The sequence below is a fragment of the Jaculus jaculus genome, chromosome 12 (genome assembly GCF_020740685.1).
Source record: "Jaculus jaculus isolate mJacJac1 chromosome 12, mJacJac1.mat.Y.cur, whole genome shotgun sequence".
In the NCBI taxonomy this organism is placed as follows: domain Eukaryota; kingdom Metazoa; phylum Chordata; class Mammalia; order Rodentia; family Dipodidae; genus Jaculus; species Jaculus jaculus.
The window spans coordinates 62,093,309-62,105,453 of record NC_059113.1 but is presented as its reverse complement, the minus strand read 5'-3'; the positions used below and the strand labels follow the sequence as shown (position 1 = coordinate 62,105,453).

Sequence of the window (12,145 nt, the reverse complement as noted above, 5' to 3'; positions counted from 1 at the left end):
AAAAATAAGGCTGGTGGTATCACCATACCTGATTTTAACCTATACTACAGAGCCATAGTAACACAAACAGCATGGTACTGGCACAAAAACAGACATGTAGATCAGTGGAACAGAATAGAGGACCCAGATGTAAGTCCATGTAGCTATAGCCACCTGATATTCAATAAAAATGCCAAAAATACTCATTGGAGAAGAGACAGCCTCTTCAGCAAATGGTGTTTTAAAAACTGGATATATATCTGCAGAGGGATGAAAATAGATTCTTTTCTCTCGCCATGCACAAGAATTAAGTCCAAAAGGATTAAAGACCTTAACATCAAACCTGAAACTCTGAAACTGCTAGAGGAAAAAGTAGGGGAAACCCTTCAACATATTGGTCTTGGCAAAGACTTTCTGAATACAACCCCAATTGCTCAGGCAATAAAACCACAGATTAATCACTGGGACCTCATGAAATTAAAAGCATTTTGCACTGCAAAGGACACAGTGAAAAAAGCAAAGAGGCAACCTACAGAATGGGAAAAAATCTTCGCCAGCTATAGATCTGATAGAGGATTAATATCTAGGATATACAAAGAACTCAAAAAGTTAAATAATAAGGAATCAAACAAGCCAATCAAAAAATGAATATGAAGGTAAATAGAGCATTCTCAAAGGAAGAAATACGAATGGCATATAAGCATCTAAAAAAATGTTCTACGTCACTAGTCATCAGGGAAATGCAGATTAAAACTACATTGAGATTCCATCTCACTCCTGTCAGATTGGCCACCATCATGAAAACAAATGATCATAAATGTTGGCGGGGATGTGGAAAAAGAGGAACCCTTCTGCACTGCTGGTGGGAATGCAATCTGGTCCAGCCCTTGTGGAAAACAGTGTGGAGGTTCCTAAAACAGCTAGAGATTGATCTACCATATGACCCAGCTATAGCACTCCTAGACATATATCCAAAGGACTCATCTCATTTCCTTAGAAGTACATGCTCAACCATGTTTATTGCTGCTCAATTTATAATAGCTGGGAAATGGAACCAGCCTAGATGTCCCTCAACAGATGAGTGGATAATGCAGATGTGGTACATTTATACAATGGAGTTCTACTCAGCGGTAAAGAAAAATGAAGTTATGAAATTTGCAGAAAAATGGATGGACCTGGAAAGTATTATACTAAGTGAGGTAACCCAGGCCCAGAAAGCCAAGCGCCACATGTTCTCTCTCATATGTGGATCCTAGCTACAGATGATTGGGCTTCTGCGTGAGAATGAAAATACTTAGTAGCAGAGGCCAGTAAGTTAAAAAGGAGATATAAAGGGAAGAGAAAGGAAGGGAGGAGGGTACCTAGTTGGTTGATATTGTATATATGTAAGTACAATGATTGAGATGGGGAGGTAATATGATGGCGAATGGAATTTCAAAGGGGAAAGTGTCAGGGTGGTAAGGGAATTACCATGGGATATTGTTTAGTCATGGAAGTTGTTAATAAAAAAATTAAATTCTGGCCGGGCGTGGTGGCTCACACCTTTAATCCCAGCACTCAGGAGGCAGAGGTAGGAGGATTGCCATGAGTTCAAGGCCACCCTGAGATGACAGAGTTAATTCCAGGTCAGCCTGGACCACAGTGAGACCCTACCTCGAAAAACCAAAAAATAAAAATTAAAAAAATAAAATTCTGAAAAAGAAAAAAAAATGATTATTGGATTATCATGAAGATTCAAACAACTAGTTCTTTGGTTTAACAGGTTGGGTCTTTAAGACAGGGTCTCGTATTTGGGTGTTTTTGTTTTGTTTTGTTTTGTTTTGTTTTGTTTTGTTTTGTTTTGTTTTGTTTTGTTTTGTTTTGTTGAGAGAGAATGGGCATGCCAGGGCTTCTAGCCCCTGCAAACCAACTCCAGATGCATGTGCCACCTTGAGCATCTGGCTTACATGGGTCCTGTGAAATTGAACTGAGGTCATTTGGCTTTGCTTTAACCACTAAGCCATCTCTCCAGCCCTCATCTTTGGTTTTTGTTTGTTTGTCTGATATACAGTATCCCTATGTGGCCTAGAACTGTCTATGCAGCCTCAACCAGCCTCAGATTTGAGATCCTTCTCCATCAGCCTGGCAAGGATCACAGAAGTGGGACATCACACATGACAACCAAAGAGCTTAAAAGAACCATGCCAAAAAAAAAAAAGAACCATGACAAACACCTTTCAATGTTCAACAATTGTTGGAGGTTGGTATTATTTTAATTATTCTCACTAATTTTTCTAATGCATCTTCCTTACGACATTATAAGTTCACTTACATTATCCCCACTTAACAGAATGGAAAACTGAGGCTCAGAAATTCCATACCAGGCCTGTTCCAAGCATTTCACAATTCTAATTTATTTAGATATTCTAACAACCCTACCTCACTTAGCTTGTAACAACCCCTCCTCCTATCTTACAGAGAACCAATAAGACAGAGAAGTTAAGTAACTTGTCTGATGTCCTGGAAGTGTGTGGTCCTTCTGGCCCCAGGAGAAGCACCCAGGCTCTAGTAGAGTTACTCTACTGGGCAGGACCATGGGTGGGTTAGAGGATGCAGTTGAAAAACCCAGAAAGCTTTTTTATGGGGGGAGGCTCAAGGTCACATTCTAGCCCAGGAATTTGCTATGTAGTCTCAGGGTGTCCTTGAATTTGCTGCGATCCTCCTACCTCTGCCTCCTAAATGCTGGGATTAAAGATGTGAGCCACCATGCCCCACTCCCAGGAGGCATTTTACTTCCCCAACTATTCTGGCTCTCATCCAAGAGGGCTAGGGTGAGCCTGAGCCAAGATCAGGAGGTTCTTTTCTGCCAAGGGTCAAAGCTCACTTCTGTGAGGACCTAATCCAAAAAGATGAGGTGGGAGGTGGGGTCCAAGAAGTGAGCATTGTAGTTTCTTCAAGGCTCACATTTCTGTAAAAAAAAAAAAAAAAAAAAAAAAAGCCGGTCGTGGTGGCACACGCCTTTAATCCCAGAACTCAAGAGGCAGAAGTAAAATTGCTGTGAGTTCGAGGCCAGCCTGAGACTACATAGTGAATTCCAGGTCAGCCTGGGCCAGAATAAGACCCTACCTTGAAAAACCAAAAAAAAAAAAAAAAGTCATTTAAACTGGACGTGGTGGCACATGCCCTTAATCCCAGCACTCAAGAGGCAGAGGTAGAAGGTTCACCATGAGTTCAAGGCCACCCTGAGACTACATAGTGAATCCCAGTCAGCTTGGGCTAAAGTGAGACCCTACCTTGAAAAAACAAAAAAAAAAAAAAAAAAAAAATTTAAGGCCAGGCATGGTGGTACATGCCTTTAATCCCAGCATTTGGGAGGCAGAGGTGGAAGGATTGCCATGAGATTGAGGCCACCATGAGACTACATAGTGAATTCCAGGTCAGCCTGGGCTAAACTGAGACCCTACCACAAAAATATATAAATAAATATTTTATTTATTTATGTGAGAGAGAGAATGGATACACCAGGGCTTCTAGCCACTACAAACAAACTCCATACACGTGCACCACCTTGTGAAGCTGGTTTACATAGGTACTGGGGAATCAAAATTGGGCCCTTAGCCTTCACAGGCAAGTGTCTTAACCACTAAGCCATCTCTCCAGCACCAAGGCTCACATTTCTACTTCCCCAAGTGGAAGCCACGCTAGCAGTCTAAAGGGACATAAGCTTGTCCTCTGTCTCCTAGGGGACAGCAGGCAAGTCCCAGCCCCTCTCACTGCATGGGCTTCCCTAGAAGTTAGTGAGCAAAACACACTGGCACAGGATACAACCGAGAAGCCATTACTTCTCTAAATCACATAGCAAGGAAACAGAAGGTCTCGGCAACAAATCTGAGTGAGACTAATGTCCCTCAATTCCTGTTTTCCCTGCCATTCTATATCTTCTGAATATGTCTTGTAAATTCTAGAGCATTCTTCAAATAAGAAGTTAATACCATCATTACATTATTGCAACATGATATTTCCGGAGAGTCTGAGTCATTTACTTCCTGTATGCATAATCTCTCCAAGCAATATGTCAAGTTTTAGGACAGAGTAGGACCTGGGGATGTTGTGTGGAATCTGAGCTTAGGTGACACATTGACAGGATTTCAACTTGTATTTCACCATTTGTCAGAAATGGGCTTTCAGAGCAACTTCGAAGAGCCTGTCTTCCCCCCTGTAAGGAAGGGGGAAATACACAAGCCTCATGAGGTTTCTGGGAGAGTAAGTGAGCTTTCACATTTTAAGTGCTTAGCACAATGCCTAAAAAACAGTTAAGATTCAAAACAACCTGAAGCTTGGGCTGAAAAGATTGCTCAATGGTTAAACCACTTGCCTATAAAGCCTAATGATCCAGGTTCAAAGTGGCACATGAATCTGGAATTAATTTGCAGTGGCTAGTGGCCCTGGTGCTCCCATATTCTCTCTCTCTCTCCTTCCTCTCTCCATGCAAATAAATAAAATACTTTTTTTAAATGGAAGCTTGATAACAGAAAAGTAATTACAATGGGATTGTTCATTTAGGAGGCCCTTACTACATCTTTTCCAAATAAAATAGGTCCTCCAGAACTGTTCTCTCCTCAATTCATACTCTGCAGTGTGGCCATACAACACATGCACTAAGATATCACTAGTTCCTGTTGAGACCCAGCCTAACATTGCTTCAGAATTGATGCTTTCAGCTTTGTAACAGCAATAGTGTCATTTTCCCAATCCCTCCATTCCTTCTTTCTCTGTCACATCTCACCAAAGTACTAAATCAACCTGAGATGCCAGGTGACCATCCCAGCCAGGAGTTACCATGTCTCATTTGTTTAAAGAATGTTACATTGTTTTTAAATTTTTATTTTTTTTAAGATATTATTTATTTGAGACAGAGAGAGGGAAAAAGAATGGGCTCACCAGGGCCTCTAACCACTCACTGCAAACAAACTCCAGATGCATGTACCACCATGTGCATCTGGCCTATGTGGGACCTGGAGAATCGAACTGGGTCCTTAGGCTTCCCAGGGATGTGCCTTAACCACTAAATCATCTCTCCAGCCCAACCCCTTTTTTTTTTTTTTTGGTTTTGTCTTAATATTTTGAGGTAGGGTCTCACTCCAGCTCAGGCTGACCTGGAATTCACTATGTAGTCTCAGGGTGGCCTCGAACTCATGGCGATCCTCCTACCTCTGCCTCCCACATGCTAGGATTAAAGGTGTGCGCCACCACGCCCGGCCCCCTATTTATTTTTAAGCAGAAAAAGAGTGAATATACATGAGAGAAAGAGTGAGAAAGGGTGTGCCAGGGACTCCTGCTAGTGCAAATGAACTCCAGATGTATGTGCCACTTTGTGCATCTGGCTTTACATGAGTGCTGGGGAATCAAACCTGGGTCTTTGCAAGCAAGTGCCTTAACTGCTGAGCTATCTCTCCAGCCTTCCATGTCTCATTTTGAATGCATGTGGGAGTTAGATGTAAGTAGTCGGATGCTATTTGCACACAAAAAGATCCTAGTTACGGTGCCCCAAAATCGGGGAAGGAACATGCATCACACCACTATAACTGAAAGTTGGACTGATGCTCTAAGCCACTGTAAGAGATAACTGCTAAGGAGCAGAACTTATCTCTGTCAGTAGCTGAAGGAATTCCAATGAGAGAATTGTCTAGGGGAGAACCCGGAGAGATGATAAGAGGGAAGGACAGTTTAGACTAAAATAGAGTGAAACAGAGCTCATGGTTAGGGTGACCCAACTACATGATCCATATGCATGCTGATTCATAGGTAGATTTTTTAAAGTTGTTTTGAGGGCTGGAAGGATGGCTTAGCAGTTAAGTGCTTGTCTGTGAAGCCTAAGGACCCCTGTTCAAGGCTTGATTCCCCAGGACCCACATAAGCCAGATGCACAAAGTGGCTCATTCATCTGGAGTTCGTTTGCAGTGGCTGGAATCCCTGCTGCATGCATTCTCTCTCTCCTCTTTGTCTGTCGCTCTCAAATATATAAATAAAAATAAATAAATAAATATTTAAAAAATTGTTTTGAACCATACAGACAAGCTAACTGTCACATCCTCCTTCTGTAAACAAGCTGCCCGCTTGCTTGCAAACCCCTCCCCTTGGCTAAGAACACTATAAAATGAAAGTAAAATCTGTTTAATACCAAAGTTACTTTGGAGAGCGATCCCAACTTCGTTCCCCAGGAAGGAAAACTCCTCCACTTTCACTCTAGTTGGCGTTGGAGTAATCTGTTCAGAAAAGTTCTGCACCACCACCCTAACCCATATTCTTCCCTCCTTGAACACCAAGAACTGAGTGTGAGGCACAACCCACTGCTTTCCAAGACATCCAACATGTTCTCCCTATTCTCTCTCTCTCCCTCTTTCAGCGTGTTTTTCTGCAGCTCCAAAGTTTCAGTTAAGTGTGTTCTATTGGTTTTACTTACAGAAAAGACTATTCTATCCCAAATAAAGGCTCAAGAGATGTAGTCAAAAGCTGGGCATAGTGGCACACACCTTGAATCCCAGCGCTCAGAGTCAGGGTAGGAGGGCCGCCGTGTGTTTCAGGCCAGCCTACAACTACAGAGTCAGAGGTCAGACTGGGCTAGAGTGAGACCCTACCTCAAAAAATAATAATAATAATAATAATAATAATAAGGGCTGGAGAGATGGCTTAGAGGTTAAGCGCTCGCCTGTGAAGCCTAAGGACCCGGGTTCGAGGCTCGGTTCCCCAGGTCCCATGTTAGCTAGATGCACAAGGGGCGCACGCGTCTGGAGTTCGTTTGCAGTGTCTGGAAGCCCTGGCGTGCCCATTCTCTCTCTCTCCCTCTATCTGTCTTTCTCTCTGTGTCTGTCGCTCTCAAATAAATAAATAAAAAAGGAACAAAAAATATTAAAATAATAATAATAATAATAAAGTCAGACTGGAGAGATGGCTTAGAAGTTAAGGCACTTGCCTGTGAAGCCTAAGGATCCAGGTTTGATTCCCCAGTACCCACCTAAGCTATATGCACAGGTGGTGAATGCATCTGGAGTACATTTGCAGCACCCATTCCCTCTACCCCTCCCCATATAAATAAAGTATAGAGCCAGGCATGGTGGCGCACGCCTTTAATCCCAGCACTCAGGAGGCAGAGGTAGGAGGATCACCATGAGTTCAAGGGCACCCTGAGACTACATAGTGAATTCCAGGTCAGTCTGGGCCAGAGCGAGACCCTACCTCGAAAAACCAAAAATAAATAAATAAATAAAGTATAAAAAAAATTTTTTTAAGTAAATCCAAAACGTGGATTAAGGGGAAAATCCACCAAGAGAACATTACAATTCTAAACACACAACCACGGGTGCACCCAATTTAATACAACATATACTACCAGATATAAAGTCACAGATTAACCCCAACACAGTAATAGGTGACTTCGGTACCCCATTCTCGCCAATAGAAAGTCATCCAGACATAAAATAAACAGAAATGGGCTAGAGAGATGGCTTTGCAATTAAAAGCGCTTACTTGCTTGCAAAGCCTGATAGCCTAGATTTGATTCCTCAACCCCTGTATAAAGCCAGATGCGGGATGGCAGGTCCTGGTGAGGCCATATTCACTCTTTCTCTGATACATGTATGTATGCATGTATCGAACAGCGGGACATTGGTTTTAAATGACATCACATAGCAGACTAAACATATCTGTATAATATTCTACCTAAACACTATAGAATATACATTCTCCAAAGCAGCCCATAGAACTTTCTCTAAAATAGATAACATATTAACACACAAAGCAGTCTCAACAAATACATGAAAATCAAAATAACTTTCTATGGGCTGAAGAGATGGCTTAGTGATTAAGCACTTGCCTGCAAAATCAAAGGAACCAGGTTCGATTCCCCAAGACGCATGTAAACTACATGCACAAGGTGCTCCAAACATCTGGAATTCATTTGCAGTGGGGGGATACCCTAGCATGCCCATTCTCTCTTTCTCTCTACCTGCCTCTTTCCCTCTTCCTCTCTCTAATAAATAAATAAAAATAAAATATTTTAAATAACTTTTTTTTAAAGGGAAGAGCACAAGTGCAGTTCCCCACTGCCACAAATTATGCAGTCAAGTTTCCACATTTAGGGAAATCACAGGGGTCAGCACATGCAGAGTGCAATGGATAAGCCTCGCCCTGGGAAAACCACCTTCGTGACCATGGCATATTCTCTGCCAGGTAAGCATATAACTTTTTTAAACATTACTTTTTTTTTTTTTTTTTTTTTTTTTTGGTTTTTCAAGGCAGGGTCTCACTCTAGCTCAGGCTGACCTAGAATTCACTATGTAGTCTCAGGGTGACCTCGAACTCACAGCGATCCTCCTACCTCTGCCACCATATGGCATGTGCCACCATACCCAGCTCCTTCCATTCTTTTTAAAAAGAACTTCTTGTATCAAGAGCAAGAGAGGGGGAGGGAGGGTATTGCCATGGGATATTTTTTGTGATCATGGAAAATTTTAATAAAAATAATGAAAAGAAATAAAATAAAATAAAAAATAAAACAAAAATAATAATAATAATAACAAAAATAATAATAATAATAACAAAAAAAAGAGCAAGAGAAACAACCATGAGGCCTGTGGTTGGTCCTCATTTAAATAAGGCCTGATGATTGGTAAAACTAGAAGCTATGCTGTAATTTATGCAAATACAGTTCTTCCTTCATGTACCTCACACCCCTCAAGGTGCAGAACCAGGATATTCAATTCACATTTGAGGAAGAGGTATTTATTTGAGGAAGAGGTATTTTGTTTTTCCTTTTTTTTTTTTTTTTTTTTTTTTGGTTTTTCGAGTTAGGGTCTCACTCTGGCTCAGGCTGACCTGGAATTCACTATGTAGTCTCAGGGTGGCCTCGAACTCTCAGCGATCCTCCTACCTCTGCCTCCCAAGTGCTGGGATTAAAGGCGTGCGCCACCACGCCCGGCTTGTTTTTCCTTTTTTAAATGTATATACATATACATATGTTGTTTGGTTTTCTAGTTTTTCAAAGTAGGGTTTCACTCTAGCTCAAGCTGACATGGAATTCACTATGTCCTCTCAGGATGGCTTCAAACTCACAGCAAGTATCCTACCTCTGCATCCCAAGTGCTGGGATTAAAGGCATGCATCACCACACCTGGCTTTAAAATATTTTTATTGTTTGTTTATTTATTTGCAAGGAGAGAAAGAGAGAGAATAGACTCACCAGGGCCTCATGCTGCCAACACATGGACCATCTTGTGCATCGGGCTTTACATGGATACTGGGGAATCGAACCCAAGCAAATGCCTTAACTTCTGAGCCATCTCTCCCTTTCTGTTCCTTTTTGAATTATTTGAGAGAGGAAGGGAGAGAGGGAGAATTGGTGCACCAGTGCCTCCTGGTCTTTTTTGTTGTTGTTGTTACTTTTTATTTATTTATTTGAGAGTGACAGAAAGAGAAAGAAGCAGATAGAGAGAGAAAGAGAGGAGAAAGAGGATGGGTGTGCCAGGGCCTCCAGCCACTGCAAAGGAACTCAAGACGCATGTTCCCCCTTGTGCATCTGGCTAACGTGGGTCCTGGAGAATCGAGCCTCAAACTGGGGTCCTTAGGCTTCACAGACAAGCGCTAAGCCATCTCTCCAGCCCCTCCTGGTCTTTTTGAGACAAGATCTCACTCTAATACAGGCTGACCTGAAACTCACTCTGTAGCCCAGTCTTGAATTTCTGGCAATCCTCCTACCTCAGCCTTCTGAGTGGTGGGATTGAATATGGGTGTGGAACCACACATAGCTAAAAGTTAAAATTTTGTTTATCAGGCCTGGAGAGATTGCTTAGTGGTTAAGGTACTTGCCTGCAAAGCCAAGAGTCCCAGGTTCAAATTCCCCAGGACCCACATAAACCAGATGCACAAGATAATGCATGCATCTGGAGTTTGTTTGCAGTGACTGGAGGCCCTGACGCATCCATTCTTTCTCTCTCTTTCTCCCTGTGTCTCACTCTGCCTCTTAAAAAAAAAAACAAAAAAAAAACAGAGCCAGGTATGGTGGTGCACACATTTAATCTCAGCATTTAGGAGGCAGAGGTAGTAGGATCGCTGTGAGTTTGAGGCCAGCCTGAGACAACATAGTGAATTCTAGGTCAGCCTGGGCTACAGTCAGAGTCTACCTTGAAAAACCAAAAAAAAAAAAAAAAAAATTATGTTTATTTACTTATTGCTCGTGTGTGTGTGTGGTGTATCCACATGTATGTGTCCTTGAGGCATCCCATAGCTCACCCGCAGTGGGGTTGCTCACATGTCATGACTGGAGTAGAACATCAGTGGACTTGTTGTGGCCCAAGCTCCATTTTTACTAATTCTAGAACTATTAGGCTCTGATGATCCTTGGGTCTTTGCAGTTCTGTGGGAGCAGGGCTACACGGCCATGGCCCCCTGTTTACGTGCAGTCTGGAGATTGGAACTCGGCAGTTTCAGGACTCCACAGGCCCTCATACTTGTACAGAAGCACACTTAACCACTGAGCCATCTCCAGCCCTGAAATTTTGTTTGTTTCTGTTCTTCTTTTGTTTTGTCTTTTGATTTTGTTTCAAAACAGAATTTAAGCCAGGCATGGTGGCGCACGCCTGTAATCCCAGCACTCAGGAGGCAGAGGTAGGAGGATCGCCATGAGTTCAAGGCCACCCTGAGATGACAAGGTCAGCCTGGACCAGAGTGAGACCTAACCTCGAAAAAACAAAAAAAAAAAAAAAAAGAATTTATTTCCAATTTCCTTGACTAGCTCATAGCTTTTCCTCCAAATAGAAAATTATTAACTTTCAGTTTCCTTTACAAAAACAGGTATGAGGACCAGCTGACAAAGAGCTGGAAGAAGTCATTGGGAGAAAGAGAAATCACCAATGAAGATACTCTGCAGTGGACACTGCAAACCTTATATTCGGCCAGCCAGGCCAAATGGGCCAACGGGTGCAATAGTGGCACATCTGTCATGGTGGAAACCAACTGCCCTCTAATTGGACTGGAGGCCCACTCCATGAGAGGGTATACATCCCTGATACTGAAAATCTACAACAGTGGTAGCCATGAGCCCTAGGGGTGTAACATCTGCTGCTGTCTGGCTAAATGATATACTATGCTCATCAAACTGCCCAGTAAGCACTTCTCTTAATGTTCATACCCATATATTAATGCTACTCTCACTTTTGGTAGAGAATCTTCTCTTTTCAAATGGCAGTGACCTTGGGATGACTCAGAAGGCATCATGGTTCTGGGAAGAAGTGACAGAGGAGTGCTCAACACTGCAATACCTCTATCACAACTTCCAAGGCTCAGGGTCCATTGTAGAAGAGGTAGCAGAAAGAATGTAAGAGCCAAAGGAAGGGTAGGGCTCCTGACAATGTGCTCCTCCAGACACAAAATGGCCTGGATAGCCATGACCTCACAGTGCCTGACACTACCTACAGAAGACCATCATAATAGGATGGTAAAAGATCATGACATCAAAATAAAAGAGAGACTGATTGAGAGGGGGAGGGCATATGATGGAGAGTAGAGTTTCAAAGGGGAAAGTGGGGGGAAGGAGAACAATACCATAGGATATTGTTTACAATCATGGAAGCTGTTAATAGAAAATAAATTAATTTTAAAAAAAGGATATAAAAAGCAAGTATGAGCTGTGGAAGTGAACAGTTTTCAAAAGAAGAAATATGAGCAAGGTGTGGTGGACATGCCTTTAATCCCAGCACTGGAGGGGCTAAGGTAGGAGAATGAGTTCAAGCCTGGGCTAAAGAGTGAGTTAGAGGTCAGCCTGAGCTCCTGTAAGACCCTGCTTTTAAAAAAAGGAAGCCAGGCACGATGGCGCATGCCTTAATCCTAGCACTCAGGGTAGCAGAGGTAGAAGGATCACCATGAGTTTGAGACCACCCTGAGATTACATAAGGAATTCCAGGTCAGTCTGGGCTATAGTGAGACTCTACCTCAAAAAACCAAAATAAATAAATAAATAAAAATAAAAGAAGAGGAGAAACATAAGTAGCTAATAAATGGCCCATGGTAATTCCCTACCTCCTCCCATTTTACAACACCCTTATTTATCAGGGAAATGCAAATTAAAACTTCTTTGAGATTTTATATCACTCCAGTTAGAATGGCTATACACAAAAGAAAAAGCCTAATGAGT

General features: G+C 42.2%; 1 protein-coding gene and 1 non-coding gene across 2 annotated transcripts in view; one reads left to right on the top strand and one right to left on the bottom strand.

The window, feature by feature from the left end:
• The window catches only part of Znf668 (zinc finger protein 668), a 704,021-nt gene that overhangs the window by 510,724 nt on the left and 181,152 nt on the right, over positions 1-12,145 (top strand). The gene's annotated exons all lie outside the window — the stretch shown is intronic.
• LOC123453947 lies at positions 8,033-8,195 on the bottom strand. The gene has a single exon (XR_006633112.1). It is a non-coding gene; the product is annotated as a U1 spliceosomal RNA (small nuclear RNA).